This window comes from Taudactylus pleione, unplaced genomic scaffold, assembly GCF_031769625.1.
Source record: "Taudactylus pleione unplaced genomic scaffold, aTauple2 ptg000086l, whole genome shotgun sequence".
NCBI lineage: Eukaryota > Metazoa > Chordata > Amphibia > Anura > Myobatrachidae > Taudactylus > Taudactylus pleione.
This window is the reverse complement of record NW_028284488.1, coordinates 31,707,165-31,732,823: the sequence shown is the minus strand read 5'-3', so window position 1 is coordinate 31,732,823 and position 25,659 is coordinate 31,707,165. Positions and strand designations below refer to the sequence as shown.

The following is a 25,659-nucleotide window of genomic DNA, read 5'->3' as shown; positions in this document are numbered from 1 at the left end:
GTATGGGCAGAGCCTACATGTAAAAATACAGTAATGGATAAAATTGAAATCTATAGTAGTAGTATTTTATTATTATAATCTTTAATTTATAAAGGCAACACATAGTTCAATATATCATAATCCCATGTGCCAGGATATTGAACGAATCCATGCCACAAAATGGGCCTCTGACACCCCACTTGCAGTATATTTAGAGAAAGGGGGAAAAATAGGAAGGTCAATTGCACAGGTGATAAGAAATTGCATAATATGACTCATATTTGAGTTGAGGGTAAATAGGAGGTGCTCCCTGGAGTAAATGAAGTATAATTAGGGAAAGAAGAGATAGAACAGAACTCCTAGGTTGGGTACACCCGAAAAAGGGAGGGGAGGGGGAAGGGGGGATAGTAAACAATAAAACACACCTTTTATTGGTTATATTTAAAAAACCGCATGGCTGATATGTCAATGACAGAACATAGGGCCCGATTCAGACCAGCTCGTTAGATGCGTTCGCACGCAGTCAAAGTATACAAATCCTGCGATCGCACAGCAAGGCATTAGCACGCCCACTATGTCTTGGCATGCGATCGCGGTGTGTATGTAGACGCCCACCAGCCTGTCTTAAGACGCCCACTTATATACGTCATCTCCAGGATGTGTATGCAACCATCGGTAACATCAAGTACCATAGGAAGCGTACGCAGCACTTGTGGCTGACCATACCCTACTGCAAGCACTGCGAGTGCTTCAGTGTGAATTTCAACCATGTGACGTGTACTGTGACGCTGCGTCTTAATTATGAATGCCTCTGAAATAGCGTTAAGACGCTCAGGTACGCCTGCGTTCGCACCGCCACCACTCCCACATTTCCATCGACCATCCCCCGTCACCACCCACAAACTGCTCATCCTTTCACTCATTCTAGCGAGCTGGCTATGCGCAGTGAGTGAACGCTTCCCAATCGCATGGACTAGTTTGCGCATGCACACTGCGATGCATACACATGTGCACATTGCACACATCGGCAGGCTGCATGCGAACGCATCCTAGCGATCGGGTCTGAATCGGGCCCATAGTGCGAGTAAAATAAATTATGTATGCATTAATATGCACAGAAAATGTGCAAGCAACAATTAACTGGTCATTACTATTAGTACCCACTAATAAAGTCAGTGTCTATTTTAGAGTCAGATAATAGCAGTCTGATCAGTGTGCCTCTATAATATTCTCTCCAATGTTTACTGTATACAAAGAAAAAATATATATATGAATAATTAAATACCAATCAAAAGTCAACCATTCCTACTATCAGTATTCACTGTATGCATACATAACAAACACATGAGAAAGGTGAATAATCAAAAAGTTCTGAATACAAAATGATTATATTAGGTTACCCGAATTTCAAAGAAAATATCCCCAATTATCCTTGAGCCCGGGCTTGCTGGAGGGGGGCTTGGTCTGGTGCCGCCCCCCCTCCCTCTTACCTCACTGTAGCCCAGCACATGCTGCTATGTGCTGGGCTGCGGTGGGAGACTGCTCGTGGCAGCAGCCGCAGCAGTATCCTATGCCTGTGGGGGGAGCGATCACACTGATCGCACCCCAACTGGCTTTGCACCGGGCTGAGGGGCTCACAGTGCCCCCCTCCCCAGCGTGCTGCACTGCAAAAAATATTTTTTAATCTTAAAGGGGTCTGCCGCACCGCCATTATGCCACGTCCCCTTCCCCACCGTCCTGGCATGGCTCTCAACGTCCCTGGCCTTGAGGACCGGATTTGGGAACCTCTGGTTTAGGGTTTAACTTTAATGACATGCATGGAGAAATCATGCCGCAGGAGCAACAAACACTATTAAACCAGATTTGCCTAGTGTTAAGACGATTTGCCACGTGCTATGGTATTTGTACAGCATAATATACAGCTCATTGTAACACAAATGCTTGGGTCTACTTTGCCACACTGCATATTGAACTGATAAGAGCAATGAATAGGAGTTGTAAAACGTCTACAGCACAGTAGTAAATGGCCAGCTAATAAAAGCTTTACCACCCAATACAGTTGACAAAATTGTCTATTTGATGTTATTGCCCTCTTGTATGATAACAATATTATTTCCTTATGGATTAATTATACATTCTACATGAATTCAAAATATACTAAAATGTAAACAATATTCTCTAAACATGTTACCATTTGTCTTAAAATCAAAGTTATAATCATTACTTGTTTTTATTCCATGTGCAGCACCTGCTGGTGTACACACATGCATACTGTGGGGAGGTAGTGCAGTAATATAATGTGGGGATGTAATGCAGTATTGTAGTGTGGGGAGGTAGTGCAGTAATATAGTGTGGGATGCAGTGTGGGAGGTAGCATAGTGATGTAGTGTGGGGAGGTAGTGCAGTAATATAATGTGGGGATGTAATGCAGTATTGTTGTGTGGGGAGGTAGTGCAGTAATATAGTGCGGGATTCAGTGTGGGAGGTAGCATAGTGGTGTAGTGTGGGGGAGGTAGTACAGTAATATAATGTGGGGATGTAATGCAGTATTGTAGTGTAAGGAGGTAGTGCAGTAATATAATGCGGGATGCAGTGTGGGAGGTAGCATAGTGATGTAGTGTGGGGAGGTAGTGCAGTAATATAGTGTGGGATGCAGTGTGGGAGGTAGCATAGTGATGTAGTGTGGGGAGGCAGTGCAGTAATATAATGTGGGGATGTAATGCAGTATTGTAGTGTGGGGAGGTAGTGCAGTAATATAGTGTGGGATGCAGTGTGGGAGGTAGCATAGTGATGTAGTGTGGGGAGGTAGTGCAGTAATATAATGTGGGGATGTAATGCAGTATTGTTGTGTGGGGAGGTAGTGCAGTAATATAGTGCGGGATGCAGTGTGGGAGGTAGCATAGTGATGTAGTGTGGGGAGGCAGTGCAGTAATATAATGTGGGGATGTAATGCAGTATTATAGTGTGGGGAGGTAGTGCAGTAATAGTGTGGGATGCAGTGTTGGGAGGTAGCATAGTGATGTAGTGTGGGGAGGTAGTGCAGTAATATAATGTGGGGATGTAATGCAGTATTGTAGTGTGGGGAGGTAGTGCAGTAATATAGTGCGGGATGCAGTGTGGGAGGTAGCATAGTGGTGTAGTGTGGGGGAGGTAGTACAGTAATATAATGTGGGGATGTAATGCAGTATTGTAGTGTAAGGAGGTAGTGCAATGATATAGTGCGGGATGCAGTGTGGGAGGTAGCATAGTGATGTAGTGTGAGACGCAGTGCTGTATGTACCTGGGTCCCACACTGGTTTCTGCCAGGTCTGTGCTGATGGCACTGCTGGATATCTTCATATTTCGAAGAGAAGTAAGCATGATGTGTCTTTCATCTAATGCACTAAGGGCCTGATTCAGAGCCGCTCGTAAGCGGCCGCTCGTTTGCTCCGAGCGATGTTTGCACAACTGCGCATGCGTATTGGTTGTAATACGCATGCGCGAACCAGTCATTGCAGAAATCGTGTGCTCGCAAAATAGCGAATGCCTGCTAATTTGAGTGACAGAATGAGGCGTTTGTGGGTGGTAACAGGGGAAGGTGCTTGAAAACGGGGAGTGGAGATCCGAACGCAGGCGTGCCAAACGTTCGAAACAGGCGTTTTAAGGGTGTGCATAATTAACAAAGCAGCGTCATCGACCACGTCACTTGGTTGTCTTTTAGCCTGAACTGCTCGCATGATTGCGGTAGGAAAATCCTACCACAAGCACTGCGAGCAGTTCATACGCCTTTCGATGTACTCGATTAATCTAATAAATAGCGGAGATGACATAGGATGCGAGCGGCCAGGAGGCGTTTTAAAAAAAATAGCGAGCGCATGTTTCGTTCGCTTGTTCAGACATAGAGGCGTCAACAGACCGCAAAGAGCGAGCGCTCTATTTAAATATCCAGCTCCTTTTTCTGAACGAGCGAGCGCAAATAGCGTCCGGCTCTGAATCAGGCCCTAAGTTTCCGTGGCCATCCTCTGCGTCTACAGTCCACAATGTTGCCCGTTTCTTTGTGCTTCTTCAAAAGAGCTTGAACAGCACAGCTTGAAACCCCAGTCTGCTTTGAAATCTTTGCCTGGGAGAGACCTTGCTGATGCAGTATAACTACCTTGTGTCTTGTTGCTGTGCTCAGTATTGCCATATGTATGATCCTTGACATGAAACGGTCTTCCAAAACTTTACCTTTGTAGCAGAGTTTGGCTATTCCTCACCCAGTTTTAAGCCTCCTACACAGCTGTTTCTGTTTCAGTTAATGACAGTGTTTCAACCTAAGGCTCCCATACATCAGCGACGGATTGCCGCATTGGAGGATCGGTGAAATCCAACATGTTAGATTTCACAGATTTGCCGATCACGATCAAAAAATTATCATGATTGGCGGATCAGTGAAATTTAACATGTAGAATTTCACTGATCCTGCGAGGGATCACAGAACATTGATGTCCGCCGATGGCCATTTCCGACCGGTGGATCATGTTCTGACCTGAGACCTGAGTGGAGTAGAGGTCCTAGCCTGTGTGGCAGGATCCAGGCTGGGCAAAGGAGTTGGGAGATCCTGCCAGCCTGCTATCCATGGAGCCCAAGCGTACGCTCCCCCCGGAGCAGTCCCGTAGTGTGGGACTAGTGTGCTAGCTGGAGCTAGGTGACTGGTCTGCACGCCCTGCTCTTCACGACCAGAGGACGATCATGCCAAGCAGCCGAGAACCGCAAGTCAGGGACGGAGAAGCCATTTCCCGGAGAAGCGTGGAGCCACACAGCAGCCTCGCACAAGTGTGTTGTCCCCAGCCCAGGCGGATCAACAAGACCTGAAGACATTGCTGACGCACCTGGGAGTCTCCTTTATACAGGCTCCCAGCGAGGCAGAAGCTACCTGCGCCTCACTTGTGATAAAGCAGCTGGCATGGGGCGCAGTGACGGAGGATATGGACGCGCTGACATTTAGTTGCACTCGGATGATACGCAGTCTCACATCTATTAAGAACAAGTAAACTAATGACATCTTCCATATCTGATGCCTTTCACTAAAAGAATAGTCTGTTTTGAAAGTTTGTTTTCCAAGTGTGAGGCTGCATCTTCCCCCACCATTAATTAGCTTGTTGAACAAACTGCTCAAACATTTCCTCCCACTGTACCAGCTGACCTAGCCTCTCCAGCAAAAGGGACTCATTTTAAAGCCTGCATACACAGGCTTGGCCTGCCACTATAGCCTGCCTCTTTAGCATGCCATCTGAAGCATGGAGTTAGAACCGGAGTGGATTTGGACTTTTGACTACTTTCTAACTAAAATTTAAACAATTTCACAAACACACGGGAATGCTGCCACTCCATCTTCATTTACACTCACCTGAGACTGGGTAGGCTGCTGTCTCATGCTGCAGACAAATCGAACTCCACAAACTGCTAAATGCGACAAACCCACACACTCGAGCGAAGAAGACGCTGTGGCTTTTTGCAGATCACTATAATTTTTTAATTTCAACATGGTTTTAACTTAAAATGCCGTCACCATTTATTCTTTTTTATTTTTTTTCTCCACCTGGATGTTATACTTCCGCTACTTGCACACCCTGCCAGATGTAACCTACACAGTGCGCCCCAGATGGCTGCCTCGGATGGTTCATTCTTGGGCAGGATGAACAAACACGTGGATCTATTAATTCAGTGCATTTCATATTTCAAATGTTTCAGTCACCCATATATCTCATGCCCGAACTGCAGCACTGTTTGCTGTATTTACTATTCCCTGTTTTGTAAAATGTACTTCCACCCTACTGTATGATATACTGGTGTGCTATACCTCCACTGAAGTGCAACCTCCATGGGCAGGATGTAATTCATGTGGATCTACTCACAAAGGGTATATAATACTGTCACACATGTGTCAGTTTTCCCATATATTCCTTGGATCCTTGTATGGTTTATCACCCACAGTGCAACCTTCGTAGTGCGCCCACCATGGCTGCCTCATCCCATCATGGATGGGATGAAAAATACATGGACCTGACTATTATGGTGGGACCCTACTCCTAGCATCAGGACACTGCAACCACCCATTTTGTGTCATCTCTTCTAGGCGTAACCTATTCCACCCAGGGTAATCCTACGTAGTGCGCCCAAGACGGCTGCCTCATTTGGTACCTTTGTGGCTGGAATATATAACCCATAGAAGTTATTTCCCAAAACTTCTGCACCAACCCCACAATATGCTTATAGGTTTCGGTTGATTTTAATTATCTATGTGTGGTTTTCTATTTTTTTTGCAACAACAAATTCTTGTACAATGTACCATGTTTTCTGATGTCTGTAAAGCGACTGCGTCCTATGGGAGAAAAGCGCTATATAAATAAAATAATAATAATTATTATTATTATTATTAGGTTTCCGATCCGATCGCAGCGATCCATCTCTGGTGTATGGGGGCCTCTACATTTGAAATCGATGATCATTATCACCTGTTTGGTATGATTGGTTAATCATACACCTGACTATAATCCTACAAAATCTCTAATATTGTGAATGTGTGCCTAAATAATTGATGCTGTTTTAAAAGGCAAAGGGTGGTCATACCATATTGATTTGATTTGGATTTCTCTTCTGTTCATTCACTTTGCATTTTGTTAATTGATAAAAAAATAAACTATCTATATTTGAAAGTATTCTTACTTTGCAGCATTTTTTCTACATCTGGCTTTTCAAGACTTTTGCACAAAATTGTGAGTGTGTATATATATATATATATTGCATCAATTTAGATTTGAGTACCATTTATTATGCCTTTAATATAGACTTGTATTTCTGGCACCCAATATTTATATAACATGGGATTTCTCAGCCTGATTGCACCTTGTTGAAGGATGCTCAGTGTGTGGTTAGCGTCCCTGAACCCAGGGGTCTGTGTGCGCAGCACAACCTGCACCCATTATAGATACACCCATGATTTCCAGAGCATATCTAAGAAGCAATAATACTATCCCCTCTCTATGGATACTACTGGAGCCCGTGTAACAAACAAATCACAGGGGGATATCTAGTTTTTTTTTTTACATACAGATGAAACAGATATGTTAAATTGTAGTAGGAGATGCACTGAAGAAGTTCCTATTTGCCTTCACAGATGTTGGGAAGCATGGATAGTTTTATTATTAATACGCCAAGTGGATTGTAATTCCATCAGTTGGTGAGCGGTTCCTGGACAACAGTACACGCAGTGGCTATACACTTAGTGGCCAATTTGTAGATGCACCTGCACATCTGCTAGTTGATGTAAATATGTAATCCAAGTATGTGGCAGCAACTTTAGTTCTCCAAATCTCTTAATGGGGAAGAAATATGCTCCAAGAGAACTTTACTTGTTGAATGATTTTTGATACCAGATGGAGTGGTTGGAGTACCTCAGAAACGGCTGATCTGGCTTTTAATGCACAACAAAATATAGCAGTGGTATGCAGAAGAGCATCTCTAATTGCCCAGCACATTGAACCTTGAAGTGAATGGGCTACAGCAACAAAAGACCATCCTGGATTCCAATCCCATCAGCTAAGAACAGGAAACTGAGAATACAGCAGGAACAGGCTCACTAAAAAAACTGGACAGTTGGAGAAACATAACCTGGTTTCACGAATTACAATTTCTGTTGGCATAAACAATATAAATCCATGGAACCATCATGACTTGTGTCAACAGTTCAGGATAGTGGAGGTATAATGGTGTGGCCAGATCGCCGATCCAACTGAATTTAAATGTAATTTATGTCCACGGCTGCCCAGTTGGGAACGGATTTCATTGCCCAGCCCTGAGCGGGAGGAGCTAGTTTGTTCCCCTGCCTTGTTAAGTTGTTATAAACAGCACCACTGCCAGCAATAGAATGTAGACCAGCAGTTTACATGTGCAACGTATGTGATGACATCACGCTGCGCGGGCACACTCGCTCTCTTTGTGTGTGGTGTGCTGTGCTCAAGAAGAGGAGCAAAAGAGGAGCTGCCTCAGCTGTGCACCAAAACGCCAGGAGAAGAACCCACTGAACAGCAGGATAAAGCACCATGTCACAATTTACACATCACCTCAAGGTGGTTCCATAACATGACAATGAGTTTAGTGTGCGCCAAACGGCCTCCAAATTCATCAGATCTGAATCCAATAGAGCACCCTATGGAAGAATACATTAGTAGTATGAATGTGCAGCAACTGTGTGATGCTATTATGTCAACATGAACCAGAATCTCTATGGAATATGTCCAGCATCTTATTGAATCCTTGCCATGAATAATTTAGTCTGTTCTGGGAGCAAATGAATGTTCTGGTCCCTCAGGGTTTTAGAGAGCGTGTGCTGGGATGGGAAGAGAGACTGCTGCTGCTGACAGGTAAGAATGTTACGAAGATCGGGAGGCAGACCCCTCCAATAAACCCGGGCCCAGCTAATTTGTACCAGTTTCGCTTCCCCTCTCGGCACACCTGCCCACCCTCTTTGCCCCCCTACCTAATAAGTATATATTTATTTATGGAGTATATTTATTAAAAACATTTATAAACATACAAAACATTACATTTTTTAATTATGATTACACATCATGTAAAATGCGCTTTCAACAAGAACACAAATATAAGACATGCTATAGTACAATCTGTAAATCTTTTCAGATTAAGAGAATATAACGTTAACACTGACACATACTGTATATTGCAAATTTTTATGTAAACCTAGACAGGAATTGTACAATATATCATAACTTAGTTAATCATGCTTAATAATGTTCATTCTAGCACCCTGCACCTGTCACAACCCATGCAGTTCCTCTTTCCTGCCTGGGGTGTCACTCTCTGCTCTGGTGCTTCTAGCTGATGCAATAAACTGCGGAGATATGGACCAGAGTGTGCTAGAAGCATCAGAGGCAGGAAATAGGAAACGGCACAGGTTGTGGCATGGGCAGGGTGCTAGCATGAACACTAGCTTAGATTCTCACGGACAACTAATGGTGCATACACACGGTCAGATAAAAAGGACAATTTAAACGATAACAATATCGATTGATCATTTAAATCGTCCTTTTTTTAGCCCCCTCTAACGGCCAAACGATGGTCGAAGCGCGGGCACGGATGATCGATATCGACCAGGCTAGCCTGTTTACTATAGGGACACACGATCATTTATCGCTGGTCGTTAAGACGTTTGGGGCTTAAAGCATTTTCCTGGATGTTCGATATCGAACATCCAGCAAATGCAGGATGATCAGACAACGATATCTGATCATTATCTGATCGTCCTGTGTGTATGCTCCAAAAGACTCTGAAGTCATGTATGTAGAGTGACTAGAGTCCAAAGCATAAGGAGATGCCTGCCATTTTGACCATATCAGGATATAAAAATCTGTCATGACCAAGAGTTAAGTTGACTAGTGCCACCCATTCTGAGAAAGAGGGCGTGACAGAAGTCATTCAGCGTCTAGCTATTAAAACCTTTGCCAACATACATAGATTGACTTCTGTGCTCTAGCAATACATTAACAGAGTCCTCCATGCCAATATCAAATATACATATCCCCGGATGAAACATGGGAATATGTACTGCTGTTTTTATAATGCAGTCTACTACTAAGCTCCAAAATTCTGAAATTCCAGGACAAGCCCATAACAGATGCCAAAAATCTGCCCCAGGAGTTTTACAATTCAGACAATTAGTACTTACTCCCCACCCTAGTTTAGCCAGCCTAACTGGAGTCCAATAAACCCTGTGGAGGATAAACGTCTGAATTTGTGAAAGCTCGCCTACAAAGTGGCTTTACTGGGTGAACCCAAAACAATAGACCAATCCTCATCCCTCAGTGTACCCAAATTAGATTCCCATTTAACATGGAGACTTCACAATGGGTCATTAGCATCTAAATCCAACAAATGGGAGTAAATGTTAGATACAAATTTACGGGCACTTAGAAAATGGAGGAACCCATTTTCTAAGTGCCCAATCTCATTTTCTAAGAGGCAAATCTCATGTTTGGAAAAATTGCCAATTGATAATGGCAATTTTTCCAAACATCAGATTTGCCTTTAAAGGAAGTCAATTTGGGGTTGTATATTCAATTGAAAACAATCTGCCATTTTATGAGAAATTTCAACACCTAAATATCAAAACTGAGTAACCCATCTCCGGGGAAAGTAAAAATGATCAGGGAATACATAATTGCTTCTAAGGGCAAACATACCAGATTTGTTCCAATTCATTATTACAATAGCAAAATTATTTGCTATTGATAATAGGCCTGGAAAGCAAAATTGTGGGTCTGCCAAAAAAACAACAACATATTTATTTCCTTTAGATAGTGACATTTTCTACTCCCTGCTAGAGACAACTAGACCCTTGATAGAAGAATCATCATTTATAGTACAATTCAGGGGTACAATCGCCAATGAAAACAACATAGGTGAGAGTGGACATCCTTATCTAGTACCCCTAGACCAGGGAAGGGATTCCATGACAAACGCATTAACATTAATACTCATTGCTGGTGCAGAGCACCGGAGTTTAATTAATCTCATAAATGTAGGCTCCCACTCCAAAGCGACCTAACACCTCCCAAAGATATATCCATTCTACTGAATAATCTTTAACCGTTCTGCCTATACCCCCGGAAGATTCCTGAAAATTTTTCACAATGATGGCAGAATCATCTGCGAGTAAATCTTGTATATTTGACTATAGGAACCAAAGGAAAATAGATTTATCGAACATGGAGAATATATTTGAGAACTTAACTCCATGCACAACCATCAATGATAGTGTCAATTTGAACCTAACCTTCAGGAAATTAGAAAATCTACTGATTGCAGAAACCAAAACTTGGTGGGAAATTGCCACTTTACAAAAATACCTGGAAGTCAAAAGAATACCAAGGAGACTTAGAATTCAGAAACAAGCGTCTTTAATTTCGGAAGATGGAACAAACAGCCAATTCAACAACAACTGGAATAACATCATCAATGAGTGTTCGTTTGATTTGATGCAACTTATCATCAATTATAAAAAGACATGTCTACCAATAATAGATCAAGCTATTAACGACACCAAACATGCATCAAGTCCCCTCAGACATCAAGAAGAATATCATAGACTGGAAACAAGAACATGGGAAAAAGAAAAAAAAACTGAAGATATCAGACATACGAAAAGAAGGAAATTCCAACAAGACAAAAAATATCATAAAAATTCCCACAGGGGTAACTATAGTGGTAGAGACAGAGGAGAACAACCTAAAGTTCAAATTTGATAAAGAACACATCCATGAATACACTAAAAACAGAGAGAGAAGGCCAAGACCATCCTCCTCATCATTTTTACCAGCAGATTGGAGAATGCTTCAAAGAAGTAAAAGAAACCATAAAACCTTCTACCCTAGCAATGGCTATAAGGCAAGATCATCCTATCTACAGAAAGCTTATCCACGCTTCCAATACATTGATGATGGAAATTGGAAGATCATAGATTTAATCAATACCACCATCATCAAAAACCCAATTGGAGAAATAGAGGGTATCAGGAATATTTTCGGAATGACCGTACGAAACGTCCAATCAGCTCCACAACCCATTTTTTGTAAGAGGAAAGGAGGTACCGCACAAAGAACAGATTCTCACCACTCCAAGAGAAGATAGCAGTAGCATCACAACTAAGAAGAAGAGGGACAAGGGGAACACACATTTCATCCAAAAAATAAACGAAGATAAAACATAACAGGTATATTCAAATTAAGTGAAATGCAACTTAATTCAATACACATCTCTCTACTCAAGAGGACTGGGTTTTGCTCCATCACAAAATGTCAATCCCTTCAATGCATACATTGATGTCCATAAGTATACTAGGAATTTCACTTTAAAAAGATACTTCCTAAAGGATGATGCAGCTTCTAGGAATTACAATGACAAAACAAGAACAATAACTACACCGGAGAGTGACCCTTTTAAACATAGTCAACTAAAATCAAAATCAACATTTAATCCGACTTTCTGCAAAGGAAATTTAATAGAAACTTCAACACTTTGGTATTAAAAGACTTAGAAAACTTAGAATATATGGACCATTCAAAGAAAACCAGAAATGTAAACAAAAAATAAAGAGACACACTTAAAGCGCTGACAGAAAACCCGCTGGCAAAAGGGGGGGTACTGTCATAATGAATACCACTGACAATTATGAGGAAACAGAATGCCTGCTAAAGATACAACCACTTACAAGATGTTGGATCGAGATCCAATTATATCTTTCAAATGTGAACTTTACACCATCTTAAAGAAGGCATTAGACCAAGGTGTCACAAATCGTGCTAGAGACCTCCATCTGAGACCTCTGCATCTTCCCATGCGCTTGTCTCCTCGTGGCTTGCTGAGTCGCTGGCCGCTGCTGTCAGTGGAATCCAGTGTGGGGCCTAGGCCTGAAGTGGTTTCCTGCATCCCCGCTGTTGCCTAGGTGTCTCAGCCACACTTCCATGCACTTATAGTGCTGCTGCATGCCAGACCTCTGGATCATGGGCGCGGCCATCTTGGATCAGGTCAGGTGATCCAAGCCCATCCAGCCAGCAGCACTCTCCAGTGACTCCAGCCAATCACCATCCGGCCAGAGGTATAAAAGCCCTTCCCTGACTCTGACTCATTGCCAGTACAATAGTGCTCTTGCTCTAGCCAGACCTATGCTTCTGAGCCCTGCTGTTTCCAGTTCCAGTTCACATGTGACTCTGTTCCTGGGTGCTCCAGCTGAGAGTACTCCTGTCCAATCCAGCACACTCTATACCGGAGTTCTATTCCAAGTGCTCACCCAATCCAGCACACTCCATCCCGGAGTTCTATTCCATGTGCTCACCCAATCCAGCACACTCCATCCAAGAGTCCTATTCAAAGTGCTTCACCCAATCCGGTTCAATTCCCAGTCCTGCATACTCCATCCAGGAGTCATAATCAATTACCCTCCAGTATTCCATGTATCTTCAAGTTCTACAGCATTCAACCTTACAGTTCTTCTCCGCAGTACCCCCTGAACCTCAGAGAATTTTTACCTTTTGTTTTACAGTGTCTACAGTTGTACATCCCTGCACTAAGGACTATATTTACCATTTCTCATTAGTTCTCATTTAACTGTATGCAACGGAATTATATTAAACCATCTAAATTCCAACTCTCTACTGGTCCAGGTGTCTCTGTTCATCAACCCAGTTTGGGTTGACCAATCCCAATTACCCGAGCCTTGACACAAGGAATACTACAGAAAACAGAATTTGAATACATCTTTATAACGTATCCACGTATTCCTTATTTCTATATTTTGCCCAAGATCCACAAAGACAAAACTCATCCACCTGGAAGACCGATCGCGTCGGGCATCGATTCCCTAATGTCAGGGCTATCAAAATACGTGGATATTTGCAACCTATAGTATGTACCCTCCTGTATTTTCTCAAGGACTCAACCAAAATCATCAGTATCCTGAAAAATATCTCATGGAAAAATGAATTCATCTAATGTACAGCCAATGTCTCCTCGTTATACACATGCATCCGACATGAACAAGGTGTCTCTTCTACAAAAATTTTTTTTTGAAAAGCATAAGAAATTACATAAAGGCCAGGTAGCTTTTATATTGGAAAGCATTTCCTTCATTTTAAGTCACAATTATTTTAAACTTTGAAAACAATTTTTATCTACAAATTCAAAGCACCGCCATGGGGACTAGGTTTGCACCCAGTTATGAAAATTTATTTATGGGCCACTGGGAACATACTAAAATATGGAACCACCACCCTTTTGGTGCAAACCTGGTCCTATGGCGATGCTATATTGATGATATCATTTTTATTTGGAAGAGAGATGAAGTTTTAATGGAATTTTTATTATATTTTAACAAAAATGATTTGCATCTGAAGTTTGAAACCACCATGAACAAAAAGAATATGGTCTTCTTGGATTTGGACATATATCAGGAAGAAGGAGAGTTGAAAACCAAAACACATTTTAAACCAGTTGACTCCAACAATTATTTGATGCCCACCAGTTGCCATAATCCCCAATGGATACGGAACATCCCTAAAGGTCAATTTAGATGCATCAGAAAAAATTGTACAGATTCGGGAGTGTACAAAGAACAGGCCTCTTTCCTCTCTGAAAAATTCAAAGAAAGAGGCTATTCCGCACCTCTGTTGGAGAAATGCAAAACTGAATGTGAAGCGATGAATCAACAAGATCTACTATTGACAAATACCACCAAAAACACTAAACAAGAGTTTTCAATACCATTCACTACTGGCTTCAATGATCAGTCTAAAAACATTAAAGAAATCATCAACAAACATTGGCCCATCCTTCTTTGTGATCCCATCCTTAAAAACTCACCTCCCTAAGAAACCACGTCATCTTCAGAAAAGCTTCCAATATGAAAAGTATCCTAGCACAGACAGTTCCACTATCCCTCAACAAAAAAGATGATCACTGGTTAAATATCCAAAACAAAGGCTTTTTTCCATGCACTACATGCAAGTTTGGACACAAGACAGACAAATTCAAATGCACTGTAAACCAAAAAGAATATCCTATTAAACAAAACATCAACTGTAGTTGTGACTTTGTGGTATATATGCTAGAATGTCCTTGTAAACTACAGTACATTGGGAAAACATTCAGACTATTGAAAAGCAGGATTAGAGAACATATTCTAAATATAAAGAAGGGTCTCACCACCCATAGTGTTTCTAAACATTTCTTAGATGTTCATTCAAGTAACCTGGAAGGTCTAAATGTCACAAAGGTCTTTTGCCAAATAAAGGAAGACCCTTCATACAAGTGACTGGTATAACCCCTTTCCTGCTGGAGACAATTTAATAAGGAGTAGTCAAGAGGTGGCCACATTTAGCAATGTCCAAAACTTTCTAGCATTTCACAATATTAACTCTGGCAATGTGAGGGAGAATCAGCTCTAATATAGAGTTATACAGAAAAATCCTCATCTCCCTGGGATTACCGCAATACTACAGTAGTGAAAGTGGAAGTCATATTCTTGCATATGGCTCTTTCTGAAAAGCAAAGTGTTACACAAACACTGTAGTTACAGGAACTACTTCATATTACCATCAGTAACATGGTGCAGATGCTAGTACTATTATATTGGAAATACGACAAATTTTATAAGGAACATTCCTTTAATAAACAACCTAAGAGGACCCAACACAAACCTTGGTTTGCAACTATCAAATGTGTACACCAACTAGTAAACTGGCCAAATATGACTTGTTAAGTAGTTATTAGTGTGGGGTATCAGTATATTATCTGAAATGTATTTCATGTAGGTGAATTGTAATGTTATTGTCAATGATAGAGCTCTAAATTAACCTAAAGGAGTCAAGTTAGCACATTTTGATATAACATGTTGTTTCGCAAACTGTTAGAAATTTCCAAGTAACCATTTATGCATGTGGTAGAAAATAGCATAACATATTTCCTTCTAATCTATAAGGGCACTTACATGGGCTGAAATGTAATATATAAATGTATGCCTTTAGGGATAAGCTAACTTACTTTTGTGACAGAGAAGTTAAATTCTCATTGCTGCTTTTATCCTGCATAATAAAACTTGTGTTTCTGTGACCACAGTTAATCAGATCTCAGGTATTTTATTTGAGAAATAGAAAACATAGGACACTGAGGGTAATTAGTTTCCCACAAATAAGACCTATACCCTAGGCTTAGGGGTTTTCCCAAGCAAGCCCCTTGGTGGAAGGTATACAAGAGAGGAAGCTTGGGTGGAGGCATTCACTACCGGAGGACCATAGATATCATCTACTATAAGGTAACCCACTTCCAAGATAGAACAAAGTAAACAGGGTTACACTCACATCCCCTGAAGTCACAAAATCAATTGCACTTCACATCAATATATGGGTGACCATAGAATTCACAATTTACACACAACACATTTTTATATTCACACACACTTATTAGAGACCAATTCTATCTATTCTTTTATTTATTGAAGTTCTAAAACACACACACATATATAATTCTATACAACATCCATCAATTTATACATTAAAAATTATATCACTTTAAGAAGTCCCTCTCACATTACTAGCACTTGTATCTGTGCAATCTATTGCCAATATTCTATACCTTCCCAATATTTACTATAGATTCCCAATGTTTCCTTTTTTTTTTTTTTTCAATTAAATCACACGGGTCATGTCCATCATCATTAACAAACTCCCAGCTCCCTATTTAAAGGCCAGGTTGTTCATTCCTCAACTACCAGCCTGAGGAAGCAGACGTTGGTTCTGTGAAACGTGTTGCTACTATAGTTAACCACTTTTTCATTTCTGAACTATGTATTATTTTTTTTTTTAATAATTAAAAAAAATATATATATATATTTTTTCTATTTTATTAATATATAATTTTTTTTTATCTAAATTGCGTTATTTTACTGTAATCATTTTTTTCAATGTTTCTACTCACAATGAAAATTATTTTTATTATCCTCTTGTGTAATTAGAAAACACAATTATAGACTAATAAATTATAAATTATTTGATTACTGGATTTTTGTAAGCAAATTCTTTTGGATTTGAATATCAATACAAAGCTTAACAAACTCTATATTATCGGACATCGGTTTTAAAATATAAATGTCCAAGGCTTCCATCACCCCCCATTCAAGGTGAGTATACTACTTAACCCTGTAGGACCTTGTATTGGGTTTACGGATTTGTACTATGGAAGCTTGTCATATGTGTTTTCCCCCATCTATGAAGTGACCCAAAAAGGTATCCAGATCTACATTGCATTTTGCAACCACTGCAGGACCACGTGAAAATTGTGGCCAATGCCTATCAACCACCTGTAAATGGTGAGTGCTTTTATATTTCTTAAAAGAGAAACCTTTTTTTGACGGTATTATATGATATTGCCATTCTGTTTTTTACATATCTCTGAATACATCAAGAACACTATCAAACAAATTCATAGGATAGACCATAGAAAGCACTGGAACCATCCTGTATTTCCATAACTGTCTTTTGAGGGGAATTGTTGAAAGGCTCCTGCCTTTCCAAACTGCACATCTGGATCTACCATTGGATCTAACAGGGAAATTGGCGCCAGTCTCACACATCCCTACTGAATAAAATGCCTTTGCTGCGTCGAAGGGCCACAACAATGGCAGAGGGATAGTCTGGATAATGTAATTGCAGGTGTGAATATAATCTCCGCTGTTTATAGGAGGTGTATTTCCCTGGTATAAACCCTGTCCAATCAATGTATGATTTATCCAATGATAGCGCTAAGTCTATTGGTCAGTATTTTAGCAAGAATTTTAATATCAGTGGACAAGGAAATTGGGCGGTAAGAATAAAGGACAATAATAAGAGCCTCCGACATTGACAGAGCAACATGACCATATTTTAGCAGGGAATTAAACATTTCCAACACTTTGGGGACAAAGAAAAGGGCCTGAGTGTTATACATTTCTATGGGGATACTGTCTATTCCAGGGGACTTTTTGTTAGGACAGGACTTGATAGCATCCTTTATTTCCTCTACTGCTAAGGTGGAATCTAAGTACATTATGAAGTCAAAAGGCAACCAAGGGAGAACTATCCTGTCAAGGTAATTAGAGAGGGCAAATTGGAAATATTTGACCTGAGTGACAGACATCCTGAAAGTGAGAATAAAACACATTTGCAATGTCTCACCTCAAGGACCATTAACCCCTTGCTTATCCTTAATCTCAAGTAGAGTAAGAATGCCAGAATCTGCATTAGCTAAGTAAGCGAGTTGGCTATTATTTTTTGTCAGCCTGAGTATAAAGAGCAGAGTATTGATCAGTAATTTAAGTAATATGTATATATTTAGAGACAATGTTATACGATTTATATTTATCTTATTATCATAAACACCCCTGACAAATATCAAATCTTTGACTGACATATAATACATATCATATCAATTAAACACAGAATATACTGGTTTCTGAAAGACAACACAAAATGCTTTGACGTGTGTCAGATTTTTACAGTCTGCAGCCGATTTACTTCTTCCTATCTAAGCTACAGCTATTCTTGCTGGGTTCATATATCACAGAGCTTTCTCAGGTAAGAATTTGTATTCTTTTTCTCAAGATTCTTTTTTTCCAACATGCAGTCACACAGAAGGAAAACAAAAATTAAATAAAATGTTACATTGATGCATTCATTGAAATACTGAAAATGTCAAAATTAGAATTGCTGTGGAGCAGTTACATAAATAAGCCCCCACAAGTATTGCAATGTAAAAGACAATTGTAATTTTTTACATATGCCAAAACATTCGTTATGTGTTTCAGTCATCCTTGCTCATTATCTGAGAACACAGCGTCCTCCTTATGGATTTACATTACCAAGTCACAAACACAAGACTAAATATAAACATTTTGTACAACTAGATGTTTCACATTCACACTCCATTTGTTTACCCAATTGCAGAATAATTTATCCAGACTGAATTGCTGAGCATCATACAGTTATGGCAGAAGATACCTTGGAGTGTCTTTAATTTATTGGCTTATAAACATCTTCCTGCAGCTATTCTAAACATTGTTCTATTATTCCAGCTTTCTTGCCTTTTCTCATTCATGCTACAAATTTCCATGGTTTCTCATCTGTTCATAGTATTTTAATAAAGTTCTACATCATGTAGAGGTGCACACTTAGGAGGAGTTACCAGATGCCCAGAAACAACCCATGCCCAAATCAACCACTCCATAACCAGTATACATAGGGCAGTTACTGACCTCACTAGAGGTTATCATGCAGTCTGGCGGCCCAAGTGACGTCATGGAGCTGCCACAAGAATGTGCTATAATGTATTATAATAATGGCCATTGTAATATATAGACAGCAATGCAAGAACCTGTGCTAACTAAAATCACTTAACGGCAGAGGTGCTAGTACCAAGCAAAAGGAGCTTACTTAGCCTTGTCATCGGAACCTCTCTGCCAGATCCAGGAAGTCTAAGTCCTCCGCCGGTGACCCTGGGCTTGGCACGCCGACAACATGGGGGCGACCAGTCTTGTACAACAGTCCTGGTCACCGTGCCACCAAAGACCCACAATAATCAGATACGTACGTAAACCATTGGATTTACGTACAGAATATATCTGAATCAAGCCCTATGTCGGATCGATCTCTGGCCCTGATTCAGAGCTGGACGCTCTGACAGAGCGCTCGCTCTGAGTCAGGGCCGTTCTTCTTAATTTTAGAGCGGCCTCCTGGCCGCTCGCATAGCTGTGGGTGACCACCCATAGCTGTGGGTGACCACCCACAGCTATAGCGAGCGGCCAAAAATATGGTTGCGATGGTCAAGACCATCGCGACCATCGGGCTTGCGACGAGACCCTTGTGGTAGGGTCTCGTTGCCGCAAGCCCTGGAGTGCTTTCGGCTCTATCAGAGCCAAGAGCACTCCCACTGACATCACTTGTGATGTCAGTGGGGCCGGCCCCAGACGATAGGCGTTCCCATGGGAACGCCTCCGTCTGGGCAGCAACGCCCCCGGCACGCCCACCAAAGGGTTGCGTGCTGTCACTCACCATCGACAGCATGCCCCCTTTGTAGCGAGACCCATAGCGACGGCTTGGCCATCGCTATCCGGGTCTCGCGCATGTGCACGACGGAGCCGGCTCCCTCGTGCGCATGCGCACTGGGCTAACATCGACCCGCTTGCGAGCGCTCAGCGCTCGCGAGCGGGTCTGAATTAGGCCCTCTGTACACACTACATTTGCAGCACGATATTGGCTCACTGTCGCTAGCATACATTGTGTAGCAGTCCAGATCAGAGAAACATTTTCAAATTATAGTCAGCCACCTGTTTTGTGCGCACACTGTGCAATAATTGGATCGAGGCCGGAGAATTGGCCCTTCAGTCTGTATTCCACTTAAGACTTTCTTACAGGTTTGAAACAGATCAGCTAGCAGGAATGCCCTGAAGATTGTAAGATCTGCAACAAGGGACCCAAGACTATATTAAATATTAGGGGACCATGGACACCACTATCTTGTACCTTTATTAAATAAGCAAATAATTTATTAATTGAAGAAGTGCCCAGGAGATCATGTCAAATGCCTTTTCAGCTTCACGGTTCGAAAGCATATTAGTACACGAGTTAGAGCTCATAAGGATACAATTGTGGCAACGGCAGACCTACTGTAATTCCCAATACAGAGTGGCACCCAGTAGTAAGACCAAACTGGTGGTGACTTAGGAGGGAAGACATTAGTAGACATGATTTTTCCTAATAGTTAAAAATCCTGGTTTGAAACAGTCAATGGACGATAGGAGTCAACTATTTTACAATCCTCATTGGACTTGGAATCACATTGTATATGTCTCAGTAATATTAGGATAGAAGGCATTGTCCGTAAATGATTTTTGGTATAAATGTGTAAAAGTAAATCATCCATGAAGAGTGTGTAGTACTCCACAATACTATCAGGGCCTGGTGATTTATTTTGGGCCCGACTCTCAGTGGGATGCAAGTAGTTTTGCAGTAAGAAATTGGCAACTGTGCATGTGCCAGATCAGGCATACAGACATGAATGGAGATTGCAAGTGCGGATGGATTGATCAGACCACTTTTTCCGTGAAACAGGCGTTTCTAGGCGGTAACTGGGTGGTGGTAATGCAGACAACAGAGCTGCTCCATCTAGCGGGAGTGTCATGGAAGTCTCATGGGCGTGTAAGCCAACTTCACTTGCGTGAAGACGGAGATAAGATGCCTGTTTCAGACAGATCTTTTGCACCCAGCATGGAGTGGGTGCATGTCCAGATACTGACTGTAGATGAAAAAACATTGCTTGGGACGGCATTCCACGTGCAGATGTATGGACGTCCAGCATACAAAGGTGGATTTTTGCACTGGCATACACTAGTAAGCAAGGCTACCACAGCCATACGAAAGAGGCCTTAAATGCCTACGTCTCCAAATCAGCCCTTTATGGCCAATTTCACTTCATCCTCATCAATATCTGGAGGAAGATCAGCTACCGCTCTGCTGAATAGTCAGGTTCGGTGGATTAGCTTCAAAGAAGAGAGTGTCAGGGATCGCTGAAAACAAGGGTGAAAAATAGGAGTGACAGGGGGCTAGTATATCAGTTTGTGATATAAGGTATCAACTACAATGTGTAATTTTAGAGATGAAACAACGCTTCTTTGATTTGTTGCCATACCATATAAAGTGAGAGCTTCTCGGCCTTCCCACCGTACCTAAAAAAATTTGATTTTAGTAAATCACACCTTCTTCAAGGCGTCATGTAAGAGAAAAGTTTGAAGGAGCTACTTATTGTTAACAAATATCCCTAGTAGCATCAAATATATAATTTAAATACCCCCAATAAGAATATTAGGTCTACTGTGTAAATCATGCTTATGTTCTCTGCATCCTCTATTCCTCCTGACAAATCACATGTCCCATTACCACTGACTTGGACACCCCATAAAAAGGACAGGATTAACCCATTGCCTAATGATACTGTCCACATAATCCCTCCAATTGTGCTCCAAATGGGATGTCGACGGTCTGAATACCGGCGACGAAATCCCGACAGGTCGGGATCCCGGCACCACTATCCCAAGCGACGGCATCTCGCAGGTAAGTATCAGGGTGTTAGAGGGAGGTTAGGGTTAGGTAGCGGGGTTAGGGTTAGGCACCGGGGAGGGAGTGTTAGGAGTAGGGTGCATATATGGGGAGGTTGGGTTTAGGCACTATGGGAGGGTATGTTAGGTTTAGGCACTGGGAAGGGAGTGTTAGGGGGAGGTTAGGGTTAGGCACCAGGGAGGGAGGGTTAGGGTTAGGGTAGGGGTTAGAAAAATACTCACCGCTGTTCTCTGATCTGGTAAGGTTGGAGTGGAGAATTAAAGTCCCATCTATCTGCAAACTGGGGTGTGAGATTGTAAAAGTATGCTAAAAATCACCAGAAGGGTCTTTTGTACCACACTCATTTACGGCATATTTTATATGCAAAGAAAAGGATATATAGCAGAAGACTGAAATATTGGACACTGTGCACCGCTTTAGCATAATTAATAATTACAAAATGTCAGGGAGCAGTACAGAGCAAACCTCATAATGATCAATAGATGTGTTAGGTTAGCTGCTAGCCAGTGAGCAAGAATAAACCAGATCAGTCATCCCTCTGGCACACAGAATCAATTTCAACTGCACCTATTCTGTCCTGAAGTGGCAGAATTAAATTGCAGTACGCTGTGCTCACAATCTGAGACAATGGGCCAAATGTAATAGGGTGAGAGTTTAGAAAAGTGAGAGTTTCTGACACTTTTTAAACATTGCCAATGTAATAGAGTCCAAAAACAAAGTAACAGAGCGAACTTGCATGTTTTTTTAGACTTAGAAAACTCACGATTTAAAATCTCATCCAGATGTTTTCCCATTTTGAAGATAAATCTCGACCAATGTGAGAGTTTACTGCTAAACTCTCACATTTTCTAAACTCTCACCCTATTACATTTGGCCCATTATGTCTGACCAGCAAACTATGACTGACTGGCCACATACACTTTATATCTTTGCAAAGGACAAAATGACCCAACAGGATATAAAAATTCTCAGTGAAAAGATGTGTAAGCCACTAGTCAGTGATCAAAAAAATGAATAACCAATACAATTAACATTAATTTTGCACAGCAAATCATGATTGGTAGAATTAATGTAATCTGCTACATTCATAAATCTTACAATTCACAGCTACTTCTATCCTTATACATACTCAACCGCACCACAACAGAAGGAACTCATTGTACTTCCTCCCAAATCTATTTATATAGACTATAAAGTCCATGAAATGCAAGTTTTATATGTAGGGCTTAATGATTAAGAAAAAGCTATTTCTTACCACATTTTGCAACCATTTGCAACAAGCTGGGATACCTGACGTTGCCCAGGTGGTAGGCGAAAATGAGCTTTGAGGAATTAGTAACTGTCAGTGCAGGTACCGTGTGACAGTTGATGCTCTGACCCACTGCACTTCCATTGGAGCTCTGCCTGCCACCTACTGGTACATATCAGCCTCTCAAACAAAAAATGGCAGCTGCTCAATCAATCTAGCAGCACTAATCTGGTGCATGAAAGGGAGGGGTCATACTAAGAAGAAAAAGGAGGGGGATTTAACCCCCTATTGTTCCTCAGCACACTGAATAGTACTTGCAACAATATATGAAGACTATATGGTTATAGAAATTCAGAGATATTAGTTGCATGCATTTGCAAATACATGGAAAGCTGCTAGGCCCCGTCACGGCTTCTCTGTAACTAGCAGTCCCTAACATTAGGAGGTTTACGTCCGGGGCGCAGTGCACCCCGTAAAACGTCCAGCCCAGGACCCCCCCAGGGCATCACACGAAAAATGGAAAAAGAGTGACAGTGCAGTGTAAAGTATAGATGTGTAAGACTAATTAATGAGTGTTGGAAAAAGGGGTTAAAATATATGTGAAATATTATATGAAAATAATACAAACATAATATGTGATGTAAAAAGCAACTATGTGTGTTAAGTGGTGATGCCATGAGGGTTAAATCCTCCTCCTTTTTCTACATATCAGCCTCTGCCTTCAGATCACTGCAGTTTTAGGCATTGGAAGAGATTTTGAGCGAACTTGCTTAAGCCAACATTTCAAACTCAGAGCCTCTACATCCTACATTGTAGGCTCCATGGCCCTGATGAACTTCAAACATGGCCAAAAGGACAAACACACAGACACTTTCTTGCTTATTATATAGATTAAAATTGCTCTAATGCATTAAATAATATTTTTAGGGAAAATGTTAACAAGATCTTCAATTAGGCTGCTGAGACTTGATGCAGCATCCTTTGAAAGTAATAAATTACTGTGAGGCATTTCAGTTCAGTCACACCTCTCAACATCTATAGCGGCAATACGTGGCAGTGCAATTTCAAGAAAGGGCATGGCCACAGGTCGTGGGGACAAACCCAGTGCTTCCAATGAGCTGGACCAGCCACCACCTGGTTTCCTGCCCTTTCAAAGCCAGTTTACCAGTGCTCTGCTACACTTAAAGGGAAATAAAGTAAATAATAAAAAAAATTATCACCTACTTCAGCACTTACATACTGCCCAAGGGCTTAACTACCACAACTGATGGGCAGTACATGGGGCCCTTAGAAATGTTGCTATGTTACACCACTGATACTACCAATCTGAACAAGTGAAGCAGTATGGTCAATGTGCCGTCTCATCAAGGGCCTGCCTCCAGCTGCAAAATGCTGGATCCCAATACAGTTGTTGTTATAAGGGCGACACGCAGAGGTATTCAGCAGTGCTGCCGAGATTTTATGCTTACATTTTAATTAGAAGACACAGCATTTTCTGTTTAAAAACAAAACGAAAACAAAATATGGTCTGAAAAAGAGAAGGAAAAAAAAAAAAAAGAGTAACTTGTATGGGGTGCAAGACACCCACCTGGAAAGCAGTCAGTCATGCAAAGCAGTGGTGTAACTACAGAGGGTGCAAGGGGTGAGCTTGCTATGGGGCCCAGCTAGCAACCCCTGCACCCTCTATATATAAGTACAGCGCTCTAGCCGCCGGTCTTTTTCAATTAGCGAGCCAATAGGAACTCGCAGACCAGCAGCCAGCGCCTGATTAAAAATGACATCAACGTGCCGCACTCAGGAAGTAAGTATCACAGGGCTGGGGAGGGGGGGGGGGGGGTATGCTTTATGGGGCTGGGGGGTATTACACTGCTGAAGATGTGTAGGTGTTACGGGGCTGGAGGGTAGGAGCCCCAAGGAAATTTTGCTATGGGGCCCCCACACCTCTGGTTACGCCCCTAATGCAAAGTATAGGAGTTGTAAAGTATTATGGTTTGTAAATTTTTTGTAATCAAAGCTTAAAATGTGCTACATGATAACCTTTAATTCTACTTTAAGTGCAACAAGAATAAACATTTGCAGTAGTCCATCAATGCCTGAAAGAAATTATTTAACAACGCACTCAGACATGGAAGCTTTAACTTTCACTGGGACATCACATTGTTTCAAGAGACATAAAAAATAATGGACTTACAAACAGCACTGGATTCCACCTGTGTCTTTATCATCGTTAAAAGGAACTTGCTGGTTTCCAGTCTACCTTATGTAGTGTGGCTACACAGAATGATGTTTTACATTGATATTTGTCATCATAGGATGAATTATTTAATTTCTACATAACATAAGTTTTAGAACCTGTATCGAGCCCCATTGACGTTTGAAAAGGAGATTATATTCATGCAGTTCTACTATGCATATTTTCAGAGAATGGTCAACCTAACCTTTAGGTTCAGACAAGGCAAATTGTGAGACCTACTATCTTGTGACTGCTTTTACCAAGCAATGGCATTAAATAGTCAATGGGCCCTTAATAGAAAGTTGGTAGTACCTTATATGGTGTGTAGAGCCACATTACATAATAATTTTCAGTGTGAGTCGCTAAGCATTATGAGTCAATATGCAATATATGCTTCCTTTGTCTCATGGGATTTAACTAAGACAAAGATATACATCAATCTGTACTTAGGACAGTACTTCTGCGATGTTTGTTTGACCATCAATTCTGAGCATCAAAGTAGTGATAACGTATTCCCCTCA

The 25,659-nt window shown here is 41.3% G+C and overlaps 1 protein-coding gene across 9 annotated transcripts in view; it reads right to left on the bottom strand.

The window, feature by feature from the left end:
• The window catches only part of MAGI2 (membrane associated guanylate kinase, WW and PDZ domain containing 2), a 1,049,810-nt gene that overhangs the window by 307,570 nt on the left and 716,581 nt on the right, over positions 1 to 25,659 (bottom strand). The gene's annotated exons all lie outside the window — the stretch shown is intronic.